We start from the raw sequence: 26502 nt of genomic DNA on the forward strand, positions 1-26502 counted from the left end.
GCTTACAGCTGATCTTTTGGGTCTATAGAATCACCCAATGGACTTATTCTCATAATTGTCAGGAGAATCTCCATACTTGTTTATTGGCCTAGTAAAATAGGCCAAGAAGTAAGAGTATTGGTCGTTTAGAAGACCAAGGGAAAGACTCTAGAACTGTGCCTTGCTGTATTTTCTTCAAGATGGAAATTTACAAAATAACATTATTGTGGGAAAATAGCAGAGATAACGTGTTACCCATAATGATGGAGTGGTGTTTGTCTCCAACATGTCGGCATTTAGTTCATCAATCTGGCTTCTAAACAAAAACAACCAACAGCAACAACCAAAACATATGGATCCTGCCAGATGAAGGTGGACTATTGTAAACTCAGACAAGTTGTACCCCAATCAAAGCTGCCTGATGTGCTATATCTTCTAGAGCATATTGCTTAACATCATTTCAGTTAAAAGGTATAGTCATAAAACTGGTGGATGCATACTTTTCCATACCTATCATATGGAAGTGTCAGGTGTTGTTGACACTCATGTAGAGTAGACAGTTGTACACTTAAAGTATTGCTCCAAGAATATTTTTACTCTTCTTCTTACCCAACATATGCCCAAGAAAACTGGACCATCTGCATGTTCTACAGAACTCACAATGATGCATTATATTGCTGACATTGATTTATTTGAACAAGATGAGTAGGAACTGGGAAGTACTTCAAAGTCCTTGGTAAGACACCAGGGCTCCTGAGGACGGGGAGCACACTCTATAAGGAATCAGGGGTCCATCACACCATTGAGTCCAGCAGTCCACTAGGGATTTCCCAGTCTGTAATATTTTTGGATACCTTTAAAAGTAAGAAATAAATTGTTATATCTCACAATTTTCATTCTCAAAAAGAAATCACAACACTTTACTAGGCCTATCCTGGATCTATAATCACATATTCTACAACTGGAAAAATTGCTGTGACCTATTTTCAGGGGACCAAGAAAGAAACTAGGTTTGAAAAAATCGGAGACAAACAAGTGTTCTGCACACACTGTATGAGGCAAGCACTCTGCCATTTGAGCCATACAACCCTGTGTTAGTAGAGCTGTCTGTCATGAGGAAAGGAGAATAATAAAAACATCATGTGGAATATTTGGCAAGTACTAATAAGATAGTTATCACATCATCTATTACAGTTCTAGAGCAATAGGAAACTATAAACTACTCAAATGTAACTTATGGAATGTTCCTGGGCTCTAGAAAAGACCTATATGGGACAGTTGACAGATAATGTGTCTAGGTATACACAGTGGGAGCTGTGTTTAAGGGGGACCTAAGTTGAGACACCAGTAGTACCCAAGATCCTGGCTCTTCCACTCATTAGAGATGGCTGCTGTGTATGATGTGCAATAAAGAAGAAAGGAAAGCAGTGGTGCATTTATTCCACCATATCCCCAGATTCCTTTGCCAGTTTCCTGTATATAGAACCCCAGGCACTGAAAGTCACATTCACAAGGAACTACAAAAGGCAGACCTGAGAATTAGAGGGGGAGAAGAAGGGAAAACCTGTAGGAGTGCATCCTTCCATCAACAATGAACACAATGATGGCTGGGAGGCAGATATGAGAGGAGGGCTAGCTGTGGGTCCTCCAGGCCTGGGATCCCACCGACATGCAACAGCTCAGTAGCTGTGACCTGTCACTACTGTTGCTGAGAACTCCTGGGAGGGAAGCTCATTTACATGAGAGTCCTGCCCCCACAGGTGGTAACAGTTATCATGAGAGCTGTGCAAACTGACTCTGCTGGGCTGTGCTGTGAAGCTCAACACTGGGGCATCTACACAATGGCCTGGACTCTTCTGTTCACAATTCTGGCTCACTGCACAGGTCAGGGGGACTTTCTGGACTGGGGGTGGGAGAGGCCACACTGAGCCTTCATGCCCCTGTCCTGTCTCCAGCTCTTTGGTCTCTCACCTATTTTCAGGGGCCACTTCCCAGGAAATAGTGACTCAGGAAGCTTCACTCTCAACAACTCCTGGAGGAACAGTCATACTCACCTGTGGCTCCAGCACTGGGGCCGTCACCACCAGTAATTATGCTGGCTGGGTCCAACAGAAGCCCTACCAGGTACCCCAGGGTCTGATAGGTGGTACCAGCTACTGGATCCCAGGGGTCCATGCCCGATTCTCTGGCTCCCTCCTTGGACAGAAGGCCATCCTCACCATCACAGGGGCCCAGATAGAGGATGAAGCTGAGTATTACTGTGTTCTGTGGTACAGCAACCATTACCACAGAGACACAGGCAGGTGGGGAAGTGAGACACAAACCCCTGGGCTCAGCCTCACTCTCTGCTCCCAATGTCACCCATCTTCTGTTCACAGATGCTGCATCTGGCTAATGTGGGCCCAGAGAGCTTGGTCTCCATGGTCACAGAGGAAGTAGTCAAATATATAGTTGTAAGCTTCAAAATGTTTCATTTTTAATCCACTATTTTTTATAATAGTTTACTCACAAAAGCCAGTACAAAGATATATATCATCAGCTGTCTGGTTATTGACAGAAATAGCAAAATAAAAACTTACACACACACACACACACACACACACACACACACACACACACACACTCACCATAGCAAGTCCTGATTCAGGCCAGCCAGCATTTAATTACCAAAAGAAAATTTTCATACTATACTGCTGTGATTCTATGTGTAAGGGCAAACTTATCAGGAAAATATATAAGGTGACACTTAAGGGAAACAGGGAAGTAATAACACCTCCCTCTTACTGACTTGTAGGAAAGTCTAAAGTAAAGTAAAATGAAAACAATCCAAAACAGTAGGGTCAATTCCAAAATATAGTAATAAATGCAAAATTTTAATGTAAATATGAGATGATTTATACTCTAGGGAATGCAGTTTCTTTCCCTATCTCTTAATCCAATTTACAAAACTGATCTCTGTGTCTTGGAGGTAGAAAAGAAGTTTAAAAAAGAAAAGCAGACCACTACTGGCCCCTCTGCCCTCTGTGCATGTTCCATACAGAGGCTCTGAAGGTCTCCGTGGTGTTTACTGCAGAGTTCTAATGAATAGGCAGAACAATGGGAAGTTTGGGGATTGGATTGACACAGGGCAAAAATCTACGGGGAAGATACATCACAGAGGCAAGCATCATTTTTCTCTAAATCCGGTCTACTTCCCCCATGATTGATCTTTATTTTTCCCCCAAAAACATCTTCAAAAAGAGCTACAAAGTAAGGTTTAAAATTATGAAGGAATAAGATATCAAGGAGTTTTGGATAAGTGAATAATTGCAGAATTGATATATCAAAACATTTTCACAATGGTAGCAGATAAGCAGGCCCTCATTGCAAATTGATATGACAGAATGGAAATTTTGAAATCTCTGTACCTGTCAAGGAGGATGCTCATGAGTTATGAGCCTGTATTCAACACAGAATCCCAGAAGAACACAGGGTTGAGGTTCCCAAAGGCTGGGTATAAATCATAAAGAAACAGGCCCCCTGGTCAAGAGTTTTAATAAGGATCAGTGGGAACTTTAGGTCCCTTGTCTAAATTAATATATTCTAGTGATTGTGCCTCACACACCACCCTGGGTGGAACCAGGTATGTTACACAGGTAACTCAGATCCCCTTTTATTGTGAGGCTTCAATGGTCGGCTTCAAGCTGTCAGCAGTTTAAGGGTTAGCTTCATCTGCAGAGTGACATGCTAATCCCAAAGAATTCCACATTCAATGACAGACTTGAAGGTATAAATGCCAGGTAAGCTGGCATTGAAGCAGAGAGATACCAACCCTAAGACACACTCTTTCTCCTGGAGAGCTATATTTGAGAATGCATATTCTCTAAAGCATAGTTATCACTCTAAATTTTTTTTAAATGTTTTATTTATTTCTAGGAGAGAGAGAGAGACAACGTGAGCAGGGGAGGGTCAGAGAGAGAGGGAGTCACAGACTGAAACAGGCTCCAGGCTCTGAGCTGGCAGTCAGCACAGAGCCCGACGCGGGGCTCGAACCCGCGAACTGTGAGATCATGACCTAAGTGAAAGTCGGACGCTTAACCGACTAAGCCACCCAGGCGCCCCCATAATTATCACTCTAAAGCATAATTAATTTATGATGTTTTGCCCTGAATTGAAAAAAATTATATGGTTTCTGGTGCTAGAGGGTACAAGAAGTCCCTGTATTCATTACAACTGGTGATCCACTTGGGGAGTATGTGTGTTCATTCCCTAAAACTCTGAGCTGTATGGGTTTGGAGGCCATGATTCCTACACATAAATGCATACATGAGAAGACATTGCAAGATTCCAATAAACTTTAAGGTCAGCCCTGGGTCACTTGACACCCTTTGTGACAACAGAACAATAGGCAAAGAGAGAAGCCACCAAATGGGAAGGAACAACTGAGCCTGATCATCAGGATACAGTAGAAAAAATTCTGTGACTCACATGAATGTTATCTATCAACATGTCTTCTCGGTCTAATTTGGGTGATAAGTGGATAGATCCAACAATGTAGCCTGAGAAAGACACAATGATTGAGTTCACACTCACGGATGAGAGTCTGGTTAACCCCACCAGGGAACACACCTGGACTAGCCCAGGTGCTCACCAAAGTTGAGGCCAATATAAGATGGGTAGTGGAGACAGAGGACAATTAGCATTGGCTATATTCTTGAAACCACCTTCAGCAGTAAGGTCTGCGTTTAATCCCACTGAATGACCTCTTTCAAGTTTCCATCTGAAAAAGAGACCAAAACATATCCAGGAGGAATTGTTCCCAAGACTCATTGTATGAAGACTGGGGATCTGAGCAAGGGCATGAGGTGAACCTGTAATGGCTGTAGTGAGGCCCTGCCATTACTCCCCATTCTAGGACTGAACCATGTCTTCTCCAGCAGTTGAGTGTAACCAGCCAACAGGTCTCAACTGAATCATGCTATGAGACTGAGCCTTGGACAGGTGATCACCCAAGGCCATTAACTCTTCTAGGTGCAGCTTGTATTCAAAGACTAATGGATGCATAGTTACCAGGTTCTACCCCTCTTATCCTACTTCAGGATCCTGGGGAGACTTCTCAACTCTAGAGCCCATTATAGTAGTGTCTGTGTTGTTGCAACTGCTTCACAACATTTGCCTCTAACCAATCATGTGTTCTTCACTTCTCCACATCTGGTTACCCTGGAAGAGTTCCCCATAATCTTTGTGGAAAAGCTTGCCATCTCAAAGTCAGGAAATTACTGGTAGTTTAGGAAATTTGGGCCAGAGAATGACTTCCACATGACTCTCCAACTGAGCGGAGGTGGAGATGAGAGTCCTAATGGACAAGGAGAATGGCATGTGCTAACCATTCCCCTGTGGATAGAAAATACTCAGCTTATTTATGGGAGGGTCACAAATGCCTATGAGACATATCTGCACTTAATAAAGGATAGAGGAATAACTTATTTTACTGCAGTTTGCTTTATTGTACTTCACAAATATTGCATTTGAAATTTTGTGGCACCCTGCACTCAGCAAGTTTATCAACACCATTTTGCCAACATTTGCTCGTTTCATGTCTTTGTGTCACATTTTGTTAATTCTCAGAATATTTCAAACTTGTTAATTATTATTTTAATGATTATTATCATAATTATTATGATGATGATCTGTGATTACTATTGTCACTGTCCTGGTGCACCACAAACCCTGCATGTATAAGATGGTAAACTTAATTGAAAAATTTATGTGTTCTGGCTGCTCCACCAATCAACCATTCCCCCATCTCTCTCACTCCCCTTGGGCCTCTCTATTTCCTGATTCACAACAATATTAAAATTAGGCCACTTAATAACTCTACAATGGCCTCATCATGTTCAAGTGAAAGTAAGAATTGCACATCTCTCACCTTAAATCAAAAACTAGGAATGATTAAACATAATGAGGAAGACATGTCAAAAGTCAAGATAGACTGAAAACTAGATCTCTTGTGCCAAACAGTTGGCCAAGTTGTGATGGGGGGGAGATGTCCTGAAGGAAATTAAAATTTCTACTCCAATGAATACACAAATGACAAGAAAGCAAAACAGCTTTATTATCATCTGGAGAAAATGTGAGTGGTCTGGATAGAAGATTGAACCAACCACAACATTCCTTTAAACTAAAGCCTAATCCAGGGGAAGGTCCTGAGTCTCTTCAATTCTGTGAAGGCTAAGAGAGGTAAGGAAACTGTAGAACAAAAGTTGAGATCGGTTCATAAGTTTAAGGAAAGAAGACATCTCCATAATATAAAAGTGCAAGGAAAAAGCACCAAGTGCTAATATATAAGCTGTAGTAAGTTATCCAGAAGATCTAGCCAAGACAATTCATGAAAGTGACTCCACTAAATGGTGATTTTCAATGTAGACAAAATAGCCTTCCATTGGAAGGAGATGATGTCCAGTATTTTCATAGTTAGAGAGGAGACGTGAATGCTTGACCTCAAAGTTTCAAAGGACAGGCTGACTGTCTCATTAGGGCTAATGCAACTTGTGACTTTAAATTGGAGCCAATGCTCATTAACTATTCCAAAACTCCTATGGCCCTTAAGAATTATGCTGAATATATTCTACTTGTGCTCTATAAATGGAACGTCAAATGGATGACAGCACATTTGTTTACAACATGATTTACTGAATATTTTCAACCTACTGTTGAGATCTACTGCTCAGAATAACAGATTCAAAATATTAATGCTTATTGACAATGTGGCTGGTCACCCAGGAGTTCCAATAGAGACGTACAATGAAATTAATGTTGTTTCATGCCTGCTAGCACAACATTCATTCTGTAGCCCATGGATCAAGAAGTAATTTTGACTTTCAAGTTGCATCATTGAAGAAATATTAAAGAAATCAAATAGATAATAGTGATTCCTCTGATGGATCTGGATGAAGTAAATGGACAGCTCTCTGGAAAGGATTCACCACTCTAGATGCTGTTGAAAACATTCAAGATTCATGGGAAGAGGTTAAAAGAGAACATTAACAGGAGTTTAGAAGGAGTAGATTCCAACCTTCACACATGACATTGAGGGATTCAAGACTTCAGTGGAGGAAATAATCGCAGATGTGGTAGCTATAATAACAGAACTAGAATTACAAGTGCATCCTGAAGATGTGACTGAAATTGTAACAATTTCTTATGGATGAGCAAAGAAATTATGGCTTTTGAGGTGGAATCTAGTCACGGTAAAGATCTGTGCAGCTTGTTGAGATGACAAGGATTTAAAACACTATACAGCTTACTTGTAAAGCAGCAGCAGGTTTTGAGAGGATTGGCTCCAACTTTGAAAGAAGTTCCACTGAAGGTAAAATGCTATCAAAACAGCATCACATGCTATAGAGAAATCATTCTTGAAAAAAGTCACTCGACAGGGCAAACTTAATTATTGTCTTATTTTAAGAAATTGCCACACCCCAACCTTTAGCAACCACCACCCTGATTGGTCAGCAGCCATTAACATTGAAGCAAGACCCTCCACCAGCAAAAAGATGATAGCTCGCCAAAAGCTCACATGATGGTTAGCACTTTTTAGCAATAATGTATTTTTTAATTAAGGCATGTACATTGTTTTTTAGGCATAATGCTATTGCATGTTTAATGCACTACAGTCTAGTATAAGCATAACTTTTATGTGTACTGGGAAACCAAAATTTTCACTTGACTCACTTCATTGGGATATTCACTTTACTGCTGTGGGAAAGAACTGAACTGGCAATATCTCTGAGATACGCCAATATTAGATTTGGCAATGATTTCTTAGATATGATACCAAAAAGAAAGGCAAAAAAAAAGAAAAAGATAAGACAATAGATAAGTTGGACTTTATCAAAAAATTTAAATGTATGTGCACCAAAGGACGCTAACAACAGAATGAAAAAGCAACTTACAGAATGGGAAAATATTTGTAAATCTTGTATCTGATTAGAGATCAGTAGCCAGGCTACATAAAGAACAACAAAATAAAAATGATTACAACATGGACAATGGACTTGAATGACATTTCTCCAAAGAAAATATACAAGTATCCAAGAAGCATTTGACAAGTTGCTCTATACCATTAAAGCATAATGGTATAAATCATTAACCATAAACCATGAGGGAAATGCAAATAAAAATCAAAGTGACCTATCACGTCACATCCATTATCATGTTATTGCCAAAGAATAGAAACTAACAAATGTTAGGAAGGATATGTAGAAATTGGAACCCATATATATTGCTGGTGGGAATATAAAATTGTGCAGTCACTGTGGAAGACAGTATGGCCATTCCTCAAAAAAACTAAACATAAAATTATCATATGATTCAGAAATTTCACTTGAGTACATACTCAAAAGAATTTTAAGCAGGGCCTTGTAGAGATATTTGTACACCCCTGCTCATAAGAGCATTATTCACAATAGCTAAAAGGTGGAAGCAATCCAAGTGTACATTAAAAGACGGATGGATTAACAAAATGTTGTATATACATTATACATACAATGGAGTATTTTTCTGCATTAAGAAGACAGGAAATTCTGATGCATGCTACAGTGTGAATAAGCATTGAAAACATTATGCTAAGTGAAATAAATCAGTCACAGAAGGATAAACACTATATCATTCTACATATATGAGGTTCTTAGAGTAGTCAAATTCATCAACACATAAAGTAGAGTGGTGGTTCCTAGGTACTGGAGGATGGGAGAATGGGCAGGCACTGTTTTATTGATATAGAATTTCATTTTCAAAGATAAAAAGTTCTGGAGCTGGATGGTAGTGATGGTAATAGAGTGCAACGAAGTGAATTTACTAATGCCACTGAACTGTGCACTTAAAAATTGTTAAAATTGTAAGTTTTATGTTATGAATGTTTCACCACAATAAACATGTGGTAAGAGGGAGATTTATAGTTGCTGCAATTTCTCTACTTCCAAAACTGTGGAAAAATACAGAACTAAGAAGGTATGCTTGAGTGTCCAGGATATCCTTCCATTTAGGCTGGTCCTGCAGCATCTTAACAGGCCAAGAGACTTGGAGTTGCCTCATAACAGGTGACTCAGAATAATATTATAGATGTCAGAAAACAAACTGATATGTCTGGACCCTGAAAAGTTCGAGGGTACCACAAAACATCCTTTATTCTGACACTAGTTGCAAATTCAGGAGTCCTCAAGGCCACCTCAATTTTGATAATTCCCCGGAAGGACTCAGATAATTCCCTAAAACCTATTGTACCCATAAATATGACTTATTACAACAAAAAGATACAGATTAAAATCAGCCAAAGGAAGAGGCACATGGACAGGGTCCAAGAGAACTCCAAGCAAAAGCTTCCAGTTGTCTACTCCCAGTGGAGTCATAGACCATGCTAACTTCTCCTGGTACGAATGTGTGATACTAATGCATGGAGAACTGCCAACCAGGAAAGCTTCCCCAGCCTCAGTATCCATAATTGGGTGGGGGGTGCCTAGTCCTGTAGAGTTGGTTGATCATTCAACATGTCTGACTTTAATCTCTACTGAATTCATGGTAAAAGCTTTAACACTCAGTATTTGGTGGCTTTCTTTTTTAAAGTTCTCTTAAGTAATTTATTAAAATAATTATGACTTAAACCAGCTGTTTATTCAATGTAAGGTTCAAATTAATAACTTCCTTAGAGTCACCTGGTCATGAAACAATTCCTTTAATCACTCTAAACACTCAGATAAGAAATTAAGACCATGTAACACTAAAATTGATACAGGGGGTGGAGGGGTGGGGGGTGCCTGGCTGGCTCAGTCGGCAGAGCATGTGACTCTTGATCTCCGGGTTGTGAGTTCAAGCCCCAGGTTGGGTATAGAGATTAGCTAAAAATAAAATCTTGCAGTCCCTGGGTGGTTCAGTCGGTTAAGTATTCTGCTCTTGATTTCAACTCAGGTAATGATCCCAGGGTCGTGGTATCAAGCCCTGTGTTGGGCTCTGCACTGAGCATGAAGCCTACTTAAGATTCCCTCTCTCTTTCTCTCTGCCCCTACCCAAACCCCAACTCTCTCTCGCACTCACTCTCTCTCAAATAAAATAAAATCTTTAAAAAAATAAATAATAAAATAGACACTGGGTGGGGTCTTCAACAACTGGAGAAAGAAATACAAACATGAATGACTGAAGAAGAGACAGCAATGAGTATGGAATGGATTGGCAAATACAGTTGCAATGTCAAAAAGTTAAATCAATAGTTATTTGTTAAATGAATGAGACCACACACCCTCAGCACAAGGAGGCCAGCAGGGGACACTGTGGATCTTCTCAGAGGACTGGCAGAAATTCAAGGTTTTCCAATTTAATGGACCCTGAACAGTTTCTCACTGGCCTGTGTAAAATCTCAGAGCAGCTGTTTCCTTCCAAGGAGTAAATCCACAACACACAACCACCCTTGGCCCTCACCCTAACCATGTAGTGTCAGGGCAGAGGAGGTAATAAACGGCTCAGATTTGCATAGTGCAACATTCAAACACCCCCTTCACACACCAACCTCAGTAGGGGATAAAGAACCATCAGAGAGTCCAGCCTTTGCTCTGGGGAAAGGGGTTCTTCACCAACATCTGCACCATGGTTTAGACTCCTCTCCTCCTCCTCCCCCTCGTCATCTACTGCTCAGGTTCATGGAGATTTCAGAGGCCAGACTTTGGAGGGATTCCTCTGCTTTTATTCTTCATTCCTAACATGTGTCTATTTTCATTTCAGGGACCAGTTCTCAGGTTGTGGTGACTCAGAAGCCCTCACTGACTGTGTTCCCAGGAGGGACAGTCACTCTCACCTGTGGCTCCAGCACTGGAGCAGTCACCGATGTTCACTATCCATACTGGTTTCAGCAGAAGCCTGGCCAAGCCCCCAGGACATTGATTTTCAACACAAACAGGAAACACTCCTGGACCTCCTCGTGGTTCTCAGGCTCCCTCCTTGGGGGCAAAGCTGCCCTGACCCCCACAGGGGCCTAGCCTGAGTACAGGCTGAGTACTATTGCTGGATGGTATACAATGGTATATTTACATAACAACTATATTCTAACAAGTAGAATTCAAAAGTGATGGGATGTGACTTCTGATACTAGGTTATAAAAAAAAAATAGTGGCCCATCTTGGTTGCTCTCTCTTCCTTTCTCTTAGATCATTGTCCAACAGGAAGATACTCTGCTCAACACAACCCCATGGAGAAGCCCACTTGGTAAGGAACCAAGGCTTGCCCATAGCTGGCCACAGGAGAAAGCAGACTCTACTGCTCCATGCAAGCCTTCAGTTGTCTATGGCTCCTGCTGACAGCTCACGTACAATTGAACAGTAAGCACTTTAGCAAGCTCTCAGGGGTTTGTGTGTGTGTGTGTGTGTGTGTGTGTGTGTGTATGTGTCTGTGTGTTTTTAAGTTTATTTATTTATTTTGAGCGGGGAGGGACAGAGAGAGAGGAAGAGAGAGAATCCCAAGCAGGCTCTGAGCTATCAATACAGAGCCCGACACAGGGCTCAATCTCATGAACCGTGAGATCGTGACCTGAGCAGAAATCAGGAGTTGGATGCCTAACTGACTAAGCCACCTAGGTGCCCCTCTCAGTTGTTTTTGGTTCCACTCCCAGTGCCCAATCCACACAACTTCACATGACAGGTATCATTTATTATTTTAGGTCCAGGTTGATATGTATATGTTCTTTAATTCTTCCCTCCCTTCCTTCTTCCCTTCCTCTCTCTCTCCCTTTCTATCTTCCTTCCTTCCTATTTACCTTTTGCCCTTGCTTTATTAGATAATAAATCCACAAACTAATTCGTTATCCTTAATTCCTATATCTCTTGCACTTCTTCATTTATTGATCTATTTCAATGAGTATTTATGAATACCCACTATGAATTAGGCCACGTTCTAGGTGCTGAGGATACAGACCAACGACATCATGAAAAATATGTTTTCAGAGAGAGCAGAGAAACAAATTGTGTAGTACGTTAGAAGGTAGTAAGTGCTGTGGATAAAAATAAAGCAGAGAATGGAAATAAAAAATGACATGGGAATATTTGTGCAAAACTTTGAGGAGGTTGGAGAGGAAGCTATGCAGGGCCCTGAGGATCACTGTAAGTCTTTTGATGCAACATATCTTCTTAATGTTTTGTTTCTATTATTTTTCCTAATTGTATCCTTGAGAACACTACACTTATTTTTAAAAGTTTATTTATTTACTTTGAGAGGAGCAGGGGAGGGACAGAGAAAGGGAGAGAATGAATCCCACTTCATGGTCAACACAGAGCCCAATGTGGGGCTCGAACTCACGAGCTCCAAGATCTTGACCTGAGCCAAAATCAAGAGTCAATCACTTAACCGACTAAACCTACAGGAGCCCTGAGAACATTACACTTATTTTAAATCTTGACATTCTAGGAGCACCTGACTGGTTCAGTTAGTAAAGCATGCAACTCTTGATCTCAGGGCCTTGAGTTCAAACCCCACATTGGGCATGGAACCTACTTTAAACAAACAAACAAATAATAAAAAAAAAACAAAAAAACAAATCTTGATGCTCTATTTCATTATTCTAATTCATGTTGTTATTCATGTTAAAATGTTGAGTTGATGCCTCTTTTTATATAGTGCGTATGTTTTTATAGATGTCTTTTTATTTTCGTGACCGTTCTACAAGCAATCATATCAGTTACTCAGATTAGAAAGGTATGAGGAGGGTGCCTAGGTAGCTCAGTCGTGAAGCATCTGACTTTGGCTCAGGTCATGATCTCATAGTTAGTGAATTTGAGTCCCACATGGGGTAAGCTGGCACCCCGCTTCAGGTGAGTACTAGCCTCACTTGGGGTAAAAACATAAGCCCTGCTTTGGATGAGCTCCGCTCTTCCTTCTCTTTTTCTTTCTCCTTCTCTTTCTCTTTCTCTCTTTCTCTTTCTCTTTCTCTTTCTCTTTCTCTTTCTCTTTCTCTTTCTCTTTCTCTTTCTCTTTCTCTTTCTCTTTCTCTTTCTCTTTCTCTTTCTCTTTCTCTTTCTCTTTCTCTTTCTCTTTCTCTTTCTCTTTCTCTTTCTCTTTCTCTTTCTCTTCTCTTCTCTTCTCTTCTCTTCTCTCTCTCTCTCTCTCTCTCTCCCTGTGCCCCCAATCACTTGTGCCCTTTCTCTCAAAAAGAAAAAAAAAAAAAAGAAAGAAAAGAAAGGTACAAGGAGAAGGCACTGAAGTCCAAGATGGTGTTACTTCTATGAATTTAAGGAGGAGTGGTCTGCTCAAGGACAGAACCAGGCAGGGTTTATAGTGCAGTAGAGTTGCTTTTGCCCCTCTAGGTGACTATTGACCCCACCCGCATCTCTCTTTCTCTCCTCTTTAGATTGATTTTTTACAATCAGTTCATCTTTTTTTTTTTTTCATGTAAATTTAGGGCCTAGAAGAGGATGAGTGTAGGAAGAAATACTTTGTTGCCCCATAGTTAGGTTGCAAATCCAGTTTGTTCTGAGCTGGGTTTGTTTTGTTTCGTTCTGTTCTGTTTTGTTTCTTAATTTCTCAGTGGTGAAGTACGGCCTGGCACCAACCCAGCCAGGGAAACTAGTGGGAGAAAAAAGAGCCTAACTCAAAAGCTGCTTTGCAAACTTTTGCTCTCACAAAGAAATCTGGCCCTCCAGCCCTATCCTCCAAGTTGCTGTTTTCTCTATGTAACCAAGGACTCTATGCCCTGATTCCCCACCTGGTCCCCCTTCCCTTTTAAAGCAAACAAAACAAAAATATTGTTTCCACAGATTGGTGCTGGGCAACTGGTGCTCTCTTCTGAGGTCTTTCCATGGAGAAGTAGGGGTTATGGTTTGATATTCTACCTCCTCCTCCCTCCCCACACCACCACTAACCCCCACCCACCCCATTATTCAGACCTTTGCAGAAGGATTTCCTTGTTTGTTATCTCCTCAAGTACTCTTGTTAATGTCAGGAAAGAGCTTCTAATTGGCAACTTCATGGATGTATTTTACTTTTCATCTAACTTGCTCCATCACCATCCATTAAAAATACTGACATCTTCCTTGTTGAAACATCATTTCCTTTAAGTCCCAAGACAGGACTCTATTCCTCCTTTCTCTCTGAACTCCCCTCACTCTTCTTTTCCTTTCCTTCTATCCAGCATCCCCCACATCCATATTTCATCTGTTTTCCTAAACTACAAGTATGCTCCTGACTTTTCTCCTAGCAAAAGTCACATACACAATCTAAGACATCACGTCCAAAATCCTAACTGAGATATCTTCAACCTTTTTCAGCATCTGTGATCCAACTTCTCAGTCCCACCTCTGGGTCCAGCCAAGTCAAGTTACTTGACTCCCCAGAAAATTTACCCCACTTACTCATGTGTTACAATAACCTATTTTCTGAGCTATATGTTTTCCCATGTCTTCTCAAATAGACTCTAAATTTCAGGAGGGTAGAATTTGTTTTCAATTCATCTTCTGTTTGTAATAAAAATTTTATGAAGCTGAATGAATGGATGAATGAATATTTAAATCATTTCATTTCTAAAGGCTCTATCTTATTAGCATCTCCATGACTAGAATAATCCTGATGTAACCCAGGAAAATCCAAACAATCATAACCTCTAATTTCAGAGATGGTCTAGAGGTGGTTGTGCTGTTAGGCCCTAACTCCCTGCATGACAGATCTGTTGCCATTCTGCTCTATGATATATTCTTTCTGGTACCTGGAAGAATATCTCCAGTACAGGAGCTGATGAATTTTCATCTAAGTGAGTGAACTCAGACATGAATGTATTCTTTAATGGAAAGTTCCACCCTCAAGGTACACCGATTGTTTTAGTAGGCAACTTTGCTGAGAAGGGTGAAGAAAGAGTCCAGGACTAGGTATGTGAATCCTGGGTCTAGGGAAAAACATTTTTTTTTGTGCCATCCTCAAAATATCTTAACACCCAACTCTTAAAAATGTCTCATTAGAAGTGGCAGTAGTCAGAGCCTGTGAATGGCTTCAAGTGTTTATATCAGTTCTTTAATCTTTCTGTATTTCCATCACTGTCAGCAATTAACATGTTTCTACCATGACAAAAAGTTTTTGACAAAGTGATTGAGATGAAAGCCACATTAAGGTTGCCAGGGAACAAGGAGTAGCATGAGGTGATTCCTTTGTCATGCTGGAACAGTTCTGTATCTTGACTGTGATGGTAGTTACACAAATGGAGACACAGGAAAAACTGTGTAGAAATACTAACACACAAATGAATACATATAAAATATGGTGAAAAGTAGATCAGGTCTATAGTCTAGTTAACAATACTGTACCAATATCAAGTTCCTGGTTTTGATATTATTTCATATATATGTCACCAATGTGGGAAGCTGAATAAGGGTACACAGTACTCCATGTACTATTTTTGCAACATCTTATGAGTATATGATTATTTTATTTGTTTTCAAGTAGGTTCCATGCTCAACGTGGGGCTTGAACTTACAACCTTGGGATTAAGAGTTGGATGATCTACTAACTGAGCCAGCCAGCCACCCCAGTGTATTATTTTAAAATAATTAATTTTATATAATAATTACTTTAAAATAATTTTTTAATAAATGTTTTTCAAGAAAATATAATCCAAAATTTGGAAATACAACAAAAAGTTAATTGTATGATCCTGGGATGTCACAGTAGAGATTTTTTTTCAATGGTCCCATATGCAGCCTAGAACATCTCCAAGACAATTGCCACATTACAGAACCATAATCTATCTCACTGCTGACAATCCTGTTCTGAACCTACAGAATGAAAGTTTTACCTGGGGCAGTGACAGCCTCATGAAGGCTAAGAAATGAGCTAGTGAGCAGCAACTCCATCCCCAGAGAATAAGTGGATCTGTTTCTCCCCTGGTTTTTGAGGAGTCAGTTTAGAGTTCAGCAGTCCCCTATTCCACACACCCCCCCCACCCCACCCCACCCCCGGTGTTATGGGATAGTCTCTTCTGCATCAGTCCTCGCAACACTTCTTGGATTAACAAAGCCTGACCAATGTTGGGGAGAATGATTTTCTTCCTTCCTGTGTTGGCCAGAGGTGTTGGGACAGTGTAATTTTAGAGTTTGATTTCCTACAGTGTTGGTTCCTCCCTCCAGGCCAGGAGGCGATAACTACCATCCCAGGGGTTCTCAATGAATTTTTATTACTTAAAGCAAATGAATGAATGATCCCATCTAACCTTAAAAGATTTTTAAAATTTTTTCGTCTAAGAATTGATTAGAGTCCAGGGCACCAAGGTGGCTCAGTCGGTTGAGCATCTGTCTTCAACCCAGGTCATGATCTCGTGGTTTGTGAGTTCAAACTCAGTGTCAGGCTCTGTGCTGACAGCTCAGAGCCTGGATCCTGCTTCGTATTCTGTGTCTACCCCTCCCCCACTGGTGCTCTGTCTGTCTCTCTCTCTCAAAAATAAATAAACATTAAAAATTTTAAAAAATGATTAGGGTTCAGATATTTTATAACACAAATTTAAATTAGCATGAAAATAGATTAGAAGTAAAATAGAAAGGATAATCCCAAGGGTTACCGTTTTAGGATTTTTAACCATCTTTGTATTTAATTTAGCAAACATACTTTAGCTATCTTATTTCAACAGCCCTCCCTCCTCCACACACACTCCGAGAATGTAAATCCTACTTCTGTATGTCCTTATTGAATCAGCTTTACCATTCTGGTTGCTCCTTCATTAATGGGATACTTATATTAGGCATGTGCTCACTGTTTATGTGATAACTATGCTCTCAGTAATATAAGAATTGTGCTTTCACAGTACTTGAAGGTACCAATGAAATGTGCTCACTTCATGAAAAATCACTGGAATAGACCCTATGTCAAGGAACAACATGACAATAATGCTCTCAAGATCCTTTTTATTTCCCTGAACTTGATGATTCATGAGGTTTTAACTGATACATAGTAAATAGTATTCATAGGGCATCTGGGTGGCTCAGTTGGTTAAGTGTCCAACTCTTGGTTTCAGCTCAGGTCATAGTCTCACATTTCAGGAGTTCAAGCCTGGCATTACAGCTCAGCGTTGCTGGTGTGGAGCCTGCTTGGGACTTTCTCTCTCTCCCTCTCTCTCTGCCCCTACCTTGCTCTCTCTCTCTCAAAATAAATAAACTTTAAAAAAATTTTTTAAAGAAAAAGTATTCATTTTCAGAGCTTATATATGCCTGATTACTTAACACATACCTACTGTTCCCACACAAATATGTATCCTCACCCAGAAATTGCTGGCTTGTGCTATCATATTTTAATGACTTATTATTGCATAAAAAGTAAAATATATGTTACAGGAAACTTTCTCCTTGAAAATTAATTAAAATGTTACCAACAAAAGTCCGTGGAACATTTTTATGGAAGGGACCAATTTGACCTATGTTCCTCATCAAAGTGAACCCTGAGTTAAATCAGAGATTTAATTTTGGTTCCAAAATAAAGCGAGGAGGACATAAAAATTGGAAAGGAGAAAGTAAAAACTATCTCAATGTTTTTAAGATATTAAATATCTTCAAATTGGTATTGACATTCAAAGCAATCCCACAATTCCATTGAGTTGGCAGAAATTATTAAATTACTTTAAAGTTACATGGATATCTGAAAGGCCTAGAATAGCCCTAAAAATTTTGAAACTTTCTAGACGGTGGAGTCTGTCGAGTTTTCTATGTAGAGTATCATGTCGTCTGCTAAAAGTGAAAGTTTGACTTCCTCTTTGCCAATTCTGATGCGCTTTATCTCCTTTTGTTGTCTGATGGCTGATCTAGGACTTCCAGCACTATGTTAAACAACAGCGGTGAGAGTGGACATCCCGGTCGTGTTCCTGATCTCAAGGGGAAAGCTCTCAGTTTTTCCCCGTTGAGGATGATGTTAGCTGAAGGCTTCTTATAGATGGCTTTTATGATGTTTAAGTAGGTTCCTTCTATCCCAACTTTCTCTAAGGTCTTTATTAAGAGATGCTGTTTTTGTCAAATGCTTTTTCTGCATCTATCGCCAGGATCATATGGTTTTTATCTTTTCTTTTGTTGATGTGATGGATCACATTGATGGATTGGTGAATATTGAACCAGCCCTGTAACCCAGGAATGAATCCCACTTGATCTTGGTGGATAATTCCTTTTATGTGCTGCTGGATTCGATTTGCAAGGATCTTGTTGAGAATTTTTGCATCCGTATTCATCAAGGATATTGGCCTGTAGTTCTCTTTTTTTGCTGGGTCTGTGTCTGGCTTGGGAATCAGAGTGATGCTGGCTTCATAAAATGAGTCTGGGAGTATTCCTTCGATTTCTATTTTTTGGAATAGCTTGAGGAGAATTGGTATGAAGTCTGTTTTAAACGTCTGGTAGAATTCCCCAGGGAAGCCATCAGGTACAGAGCTCTTATTTGTTGGGAGATTTTTTTTTTTGCATTTGGTTGCTGTTTCTTTTTTTCTTTTTTTACAAATAGTTTATTGTCAAATTAGTTTCCACATAACACTCAGTGCTCATCCCCACAAGTGTCCTCCTCCATGCCCATCCCCCCCTCCCCCCTGTTGGGAGATTTTTGATAACTGAATCGATTTCTTCACTCGTTATGGGTCTATTCAGATTTTCTATCTCTTCCCATGTGAATTTTGGTAGTGGGTGTGTGTTTAGGAATTTGTCCATTTCTTCTAAGTTGTCCAGTTTGTTGCCATATAGTTTTTCATAGTTTTCCCTGATATTTGGTTGTATTTCTTAGGGGCTGGTTGTAATCAAGCCATTTTCACTCATGATTTTGTCTATTTGAGTGCTCTCTCTTTTCTTTTTGAGAAACCTGGCTAGAGGTTTATCAATTTTGTTTATTTTCTAAAAAAAAAACACCTGAACTCTTGGTTTCATTAATTTGTTCAACTATTTCTTTGGTTTCTATATTGTTTATTTCTGCCCTGAAATTTATTATTTCTCTTCTTCTGCTGGGTTTGTGGTGCTCTTTTTGCTCTCCCTCTAGTTGCTTTAGGTGCGCTGTTAGATTTTGCATTTGTGCTTTTTCTAATATCTTGAAATAGGCCTGGAGTGCAATGTACTTTCCTCTTAGGACTGCTTTCACCGCATCCCATAGAGTTTGGATTGTTGTATTCTCATTTTCATTTGTTTCCATGTATTTGCAATTTCTTCTCTAAATGCCTGATTGGCCCATTCGTTCTTTAATAGGGTGTTCTTCAACCTCCATGTTTTTGGAGGTTTTCCAGACTTCTTCCTGTGGTTGATTTAGAGTTTCATAGCATTGTGATCTGAAAGTGTGTATGGTATGATCTCAATTCTTTTCTATTTATTGAGGGCTGCTTTATGTCCCAGAATGTGATGTATCTTGGAGAATGTGTCATGCGCACTTGAGAAGAAAGTGAATTCCATGGCCTCAGGATGTAGAGTCTTAAATATGTCTGTCAAATCCATCTGGTCCAATGTGTCATTAACTCCATTGTGTCTTTATTGATTTTCTGTCTAGTTGATCTATCCATTGCTGTAAGTGGAGTATTAAAGTCCCCAGCTATTAGCACATTCTTATCGATAAGAGTGTTTCTGTTTGTGATTGTTTTATGTATTTAGGTGCTCCCATATTTGGTGTGTAGACATTTATAATTGTTAGCTCTTCCTGATGGATAGACCCTGTAATTATTATATAATGCCCTTCTTCATCCCTTGTTAGTGTCTTTACTTTAAAGTCCAGTTTGTCTGATATAAGTATAGCTACTCCAGCTTTTTTTTTTTTTACTTCCAGTAGCATGATAGATATTTCTCCATCCCCTTACTTTCAATCTGAAGGTGTCCTCCGGTCTAAAATGAGTTTCTTGTAGACAGCAAACAGTTGGATTTTTTTTTTTAATCCATTCTACCCTATGTCTTTTGATTGGGGCATTTAGTCCATTTACATTCTGTGTTATTACTGAAAAATATGGGTTTAGAATCATCGTGCCCTTTGTGGGGTTTAAGCTTGTGATGGTGTCTCTGGTATCTTGCGTTCCTTAAACATTTCCCTCAGTGGATCTCCCTCAGGATTTCTTGTAGGGCTGGTTTAGTGGTGATGAATTCTTTCAATTTTTGTTTATTTGGAAAGACTTTTATGTCTCCTTCTATTCTGAATGACAGGCTTGCTGGATAGAGGATTCTTGGCTGCATATTATTTCTGTTCATCACATTGAAGATTTCCTGCCATTCCTTTCTGGCCTGCCAAGTTTCAGTAGATAGGTCTGTCACCACTTTGATAGGTTTCCCTTTGTATGTTATGGCGCTTTTATCCCTAGCTGCTTTCAGAATTCTCTTTGTTCTTATATTTTGCCAGTTTCACTATGGTATGTTGTGCAGAAGATCGATTCAATTGAGGGGAGTTCTCTGTGTCTCTTGAATGTCAACATCTACTTCCCTCTCCAGGTTGGGGAAGTTCTCTGCTATAATTTGTTCCAGGACTCCTTCAGCACCTTTCCCTCTCTATTCCTCTTCTAGGATTCCTATGATACGGATATTGTTCCATTTGATTGCATTGCTGAGCTCTCCAACCCTTCTTTCATGTTCCTGGATCAGTTTATCTCTCTTTTTCTCAGTTTCTTCTTTTTCTATAATTGTGTCTTCTAAATCACTTATTCTCCTTTCTGACTCTTCAATCAATGCATTGGAAGCCTCCAGTTTATTATGTATCTCATTTATCGCATTTTTTAATTCATCATAACTATTTTTAAGCTCCATGGTGTTTGTAGCAGTAGTTTCTCTGATGTCCTTCATGCTTTTTCAAGCCCAGAAATTAATTTTATGATTATTGTTCTAAAATCTTGTTCAGTTATGTTGCTTATATCTGTTCTGAGCAGTTCTTTAGCTGTCAATTCTTCCTGGAATTTCTTTGGAGGAGAGCTCTTTCCTTTTGTCATTTTGGTTAGCTTTCTATCTCTTGTTAGTTTTAAAAGCTTGTTATGCACTATGCACCTGTGGGTGCTGCTGTACCAGAGAAGGCTCTTTGACTGTCCAGGGTCTGTCCGTTCAGAAAATGGTCTTTGAGTGGTATCTTTTGGTCTCTTTTGTTGAGAGCTTGGTTATTTTATTTTCCTACTCGTAGTGGTATTTGGGACTCTCCATCATATGTACTTTGTCTTGTTTCTTGAGGTAGCCCTGGGAAAGAAAACAGTCAAACACACAGGGAACAAAGGCACACAAACACACAGACAAATCCAACAAACATGCAAATCGAAAGGGAAAACGAAAAAGAAAAGAGAAAAGGGGAAGGAGGTAAGATGAATAATAAGAAATAAAAATACATAAAAAAGAAAAAAAGAAGAAAAGAAAAGGAAAAAAGAAGAAACCCTATAGACAAAGAAAAGTTTAAAGCATGTAACCAGATTTCCCAGCTACAAATAAATAGCCAAGTGTGTGCAGTGCTGGTGGAAGAGCATAGAGAAAGAGAGAAATGACGGCGGGGATGAAGAGAAATTGGAAATGAAATGAGCAGGCAGAAGGAATTAGAGGCTTTTTTCAAAGAATGAAAGAGTGGAATATGGTGGGAGAAGAGGTGAAAGAAATGGCGATGATGCTATCCAGAGAAACTATATAGTCTGATTACTCCAGAGAGACAGAGATGAAAAGGTAGGTAGGTGTACAATTTACATCTAGAGAATGGATTAAATGTGACTGTTTAAGCAAGCCAGTGACCAGAATTAATCAGTGCAGTGCGTCCATGTTGGTCTTACCCGACTCTGGTTAAAAAAAGGGACGCCTGGGTGGCTTAGTCGGTTAAGCGTCCGACTTTCGCTTAGGTCATGATCTCGCGGTTCGTGGGTTCGAGCCCTGCGTCGGGCTCTGTGCTGACTGCCAGCTCAGAGCCTGGAGCCTATTTCAGAGTCTATGTCTCCCTCTCTCTCTCTCTGACCTTCCCCTGCTCACGCTGTCTCTCTCTCCCTCTCTCTCCTAGAAATAAATAAAAATATTTTAAAAAAAGAGAAAAGAAAAAAAGAAAAAAAAAAGAGCAGCAGCAGCAGCTCTCTAGCAGGGATGGGCATGGTTTGATCCAGTGGGTCCCGCGGGAGTCCTGCCTTGGCGGTTGTGGGAAGAAGAGTGGCGGCACCCCAGTCCCTTCTTGAACCAAGGGTTGCAACTCACTTTTTTGGGTGTGTAAACTCCCTGTGCTGGGGGCGTAGCCATGGTGGGCTGTGCTCTATATCCCAGGCCAGGCCTTGTTTCCAGATCTCAGTCAGCACGCCCCATTGAAAATGCCCGAAATATAAACTCGCAGGCGAGCCCCTCAGAGCAGTTTCAAGGCTTCGCCTTCCCCCTGGGGATCGAACCAGAAGCCGCTGCTCCTGTCTCCTCCAGGTCGGGCTGGCAAGCAAGGAGCAGTTTCATCAGGGGGTCGCCTGGGACGAGTGCAACCCGCCTAGGGTCAGCTAGAGAGCAGGAAACCAGGTCCCTCTGTGTCCCCTCACCCAAAATATAAACTCGCGGGCAAATCTCTCTCTCAGAAATTTTAAGCCTTTCGCCTCCCCCCTAGGGATCCAGCCGAGCCAGAAGCACAAAGACGGGGCCACTGCGCATACCCTCCAGGTCGAGCTGGCGAGCGGGGAGCAGTTCCGCAGGGGGTCGCCTGGCACGAGTGCGTCCCGCCTAGGGTCAGCTGGAGAGCAGGAAACTGGATCCCTCTGTGTCCCGAGAGAAGGTTTTTCTTTTCTCCAGCGACAGGGACAGTGTCTTGAGCAGTTTCGGCCACTCTTTTTCCCCTCTAGACTCACTGCGTCTCCCCGCAGAGGGGGATCTCCCCCTCCCTCTGTGTCTCTGGTCCTGGCCCGATTTTATCTTCCCCAGTTCGTACTCACGCTATAAGGTTTTCTCAGTGTACTCTGTATCCTTTTCCTCCCAAACTCCTGGATTCTGTAAGGGTTCCTATGGCTTCAGGCCTTCTCCATGTGAGATATGGGGGCGAGTGAAATGTATGGAGCTCCCTACTTCTCTGCCATCTTGCCCTTTCCTCCATGTTGCAAAAATTTCTAATGTTCATTCTCCCTGAGGCACCAAGAAAGCCACCAAAGAAATCCCACTCCCTGGTATTTCTGTCTACATGTGGTCAACTTGAATATTATATTAAGATTGGTTTGTATGACCAATAGTATATGACAGAAGTGATGGTATTTCATCTCCAAGCTATGTGGGCAGCTTCTTCCTTGCTGTCCTTGGATCACTCACTCTGCTAGAAGCCAGCTCACAGGACACGAGGAACATGTGACAAGGAATTAGGCCTCCTACCAACAGCCATGTAAATTTAGAAGCTGATTGTCTTAGTCCATTCAAGCTACTATAATAAAATACCACAGACTGGGTAGGTAATAAAAGAGAAATGTATTGCTCACAGTTCTGTAGGCTGGAAGTCCAAGATCAGGGTGCCAACATGGTCAGGTGAGGGACCTCTTCCAGGTCACAGGCTTCTTGTATCCTGGCATAGTGGAAGGAGCCAGAAAGCTTTGTGGAATCTCTTTTATAAAAGCACAATCCCACTCATGAGGGGTCTATCCTCATGTTCCAGGCATTTCCCAAAGGTCCCATATTAGTATGCCATCACATTTGGGGTTTAGGATTTCAACATGAGTTCAGGGGTACAAAAACACTGTTTCTCAAGCACCAGTTAAGCCTTCAGATGCTGGAGCTCCAGCAAACACCTCAACTGCAGCCTCAGAAAAGAAGCTGAGCTGGAACCACTCAGCTAAGCAGATTCCAAATTCTTGACTCTTGATAACCATAAATTGTTTTAAACTGGCCAAGTCTAGGGGCACCTGAGTGGCTCAGTCGGTTAAGCACCCGACTTTGGCTCAGGTCATAATCTCGCAATTCATGGGTTCAAGGCCTGGATTGGGTTCTGTGCAGGCAGCTCAGAGCCTGGAGACTGTTTCAGATTCTGTGTCTCCCTCTCTCTCTGCCCCTCTTCTGCTCATGCTCTGTTTCCCTGTCTCAAAAATAAAAACTATGAAAAAAAATTAAACTGGTAAGTCTACACTGATATTTAATATAGTAACAGATAATTAACACAGTTTGGGTACCTGGAAGGGAAATGCTACTATAGCAAATACTTAAAATATGGCTTTGGAACTGGGCAGCGGGCTAAAGCTAGAAGGACTTAGAGGAGAGTGTTAGTATAAGACTTAGAAAAAACAGGGGCGCCTGGGTGGCTTAGTCGGTTAAGCGTCCGACTTTCGCTTGGGTCGTGATCTCCCGGTTCGTGGGTCCGAGCCCCGTGTCGGGCTCTGTGCTGACTGCCAGCTCAAAGCCTGGAGCCTGTTTCAGTCTGTGACTCCCTCTCTCTCTGACCCTCCCCTGCTCATGCTGTCTCTCTCTCTCTCTCCTAGAAATAAATAAAACATAAAAAAAAAAAAGACTTAGAAAAAACAAAAACTGGACTTTGAGAAAGCTCCAGTGTGGCTTAAAAGGAAGGAACATGCTATTAGAAAAACTGAGAAACGGTTTATGTATTGACAGAGTGTTTGGTAACACCATCACCTTCAGTTCATATGAAAAGTATAAAACGTACCTAATTAATTGACTCATCTAGCTAAGGAGATTTCCAGCCAAAGAGCTGGAAGTACTGCCTAGCTTCTTGTTGCTTGTAGTACAAATGAAGGGAAATTTAAAAAGTTGAGGGAAGAACTGTTACACAAAACAGGAGCCAGAACTTGTAGGTTTTGAAAATTTCCAGCTCGCAAAAGATGCTGAAATTAATGGCAACCAAGCAAAGATTATAACCCAGGGCACTGTAGAAAAGTGGTCTAAAGATGAGAGTGAGGCTGTAAAATTCTTTGTTAAGGCACCATTCAGGCAGGTCAAAGCCCTCTAAAGAGTTTAAGGGTGTGGCTCAAAGATCATCTCAAATCAGACAATGGGGCTTCTACTAAGCTTATGGGTGTTGTCCCTCAACTATCTCAGCAGAAAACCAAGAGTCCTCCATATCTTGAAGAGATGAGTGGTTGTGGTTTTGGAGTGGAGTTCTTTGGCATGAATACCAAGAAGCTTAACAGGAGACACACATAGTTTTCAGTTTAGCTATAACCTTCCTTTCATAAAAACAAGTATGTCATAGGGCAGAATCAAGAATCCTGACATCAAAGCCAAGAGAATTTCCAGGCCTTGAGTCCTAATCAATGAATTGCCAACATATTATACCTGGGGGGATTTCAGAATTGCCACCAACAAGTGACTCCCATCTCCTCTTCCAAAGCCTTTCTAAACATGGATGTCTATGAAAGTTGTTCTATGCCTGTCCTATTGCTATTGGGTGGGGATGTAGGTGAGCAGGTAACTTATCTCTTTTGTTCACACATCTTCAAATTCAGGGGAATTATACTTGAGATACTGCAAATAAGGAATACCACCCAAGGACTTGATCTACAACTAGACCTGATTTGGATGATGAGATTCTAGACTTCAACTTTTGTAGGCCTTCTGAGGTGAATTTATTTTGCACATAGGAAGTATGTAAACCTGATGGTTTAAAATTATACCCATAAATTCTTCTCTTCAAAGGTAAAGCTTAATTACCCTCCCCTTGATATGTGCTAGATTTAGTGGCTCATTTCTAATGAACAGAATATTGTAGAAACAAAAGAGTAAAATGTCTGATACTAGGTCATAAAAGACAGTCTAGCTTCCTTTCTCACTTCCTTGGAATATTTGTCAAAGCCACCTAGGCATGTGTTGAGAATACTTAGGTAACCCAGTAGAGAGGCTCATATGGAGGACTGAGGTTTTCTCCCAATAGTGAGCAAGGAACTGGAGTTTTCTGTTAATAAGCATGTGAGGAAGCCATCTGGGAAGAAACTCTTCCAGTATCATTCAGGTGACTGCAACCTCATGGAACTCCCAGAACATGGAATTTCCAGAACAACCCAACTGAGTTACTCCCAGATTTCCAACTATCAGAAACAGTGGAAGATTAAAAAATAAAATCAAGTCATTAGTTTTGTGGTAACTTGTTATACAGGACTAGATAAAGAATATAACCCCAAATTTGGGCTCTGCCTTCACTCCAGTTTTGACAAGAATCTTGCTGGGTCAGTTTAGGGAAAATTCCCCACCCTTGATATCGGATCAAATTTCTTATTCTCTACCCTCAACATCATAAATAATTTTTCTTCAACATTCCCAAGTTTTATTATTAGGAATTTCTTTCAAATGAGTATTTTCATACTTTTACCTTTTATAGTATATTCATTTTGGGGAGACAGATTTCTAGAATTAAGTTTATTATTTTTACCATATCCTTTTTTAATAACCCATGTTGTGATTTGAAAAGGATGTATATAAAGTCATTTAGTATATACCCACACACATACCCTGAAAATTCCAAGGAAAACTTAATTCACAGTAAACTATAAATTAGACTAAAACATTCAGTCTGTAAATTTTCATATCTTTGGAACTTACCAAAAAAGGTATACAGAATGAAAACTAATAAAAATGAAAATATGAATATTTAAGATTCAAACATGTAAACAAAGGTAGGCAAAGTTTAAATCCTTTA

At 40.5% G+C, this 26502-nt stretch overlaps 1 protein-coding gene across 2 annotated transcripts in view; it reads right to left on the reverse strand.

Moving 5' to 3' along the window:
* Window positions 1–651: 651 nt before the first annotated feature.
* The window catches only part of LOC120227871 (zinc finger protein 280B-like), a 51371-nt gene continuing 25520 nt past the window's right edge, over window positions 652–26502 (reverse strand). Inside the window, exons 3-4 of one of the 2 annotated variants that reach the window (XR_005527358.1) lie at window positions 4447–4517; window positions 652–833 (exon numbers count right to left, since the gene is read on the reverse strand). The gene's annotated coding sequence lies outside the window, so the exon portion shown is untranslated. The remainder of the gene's footprint in view (window positions 834–4446; window positions 4518–26502) is intronic. The other variant, XR_005527356.1, reaches the window with a different exon arrangement.

The sequence above is a fragment of the Hyaena hyaena genome, unplaced genomic scaffold (assembly GCF_003009895.1).
Source record: "Hyaena hyaena isolate Hyena2069 unplaced genomic scaffold, ASM300989v1 scaffold_19, whole genome shotgun sequence".
Taxonomy (NCBI): Eukaryota; Metazoa; Chordata; class Mammalia; order Carnivora; family Hyaenidae; genus Hyaena; species Hyaena hyaena.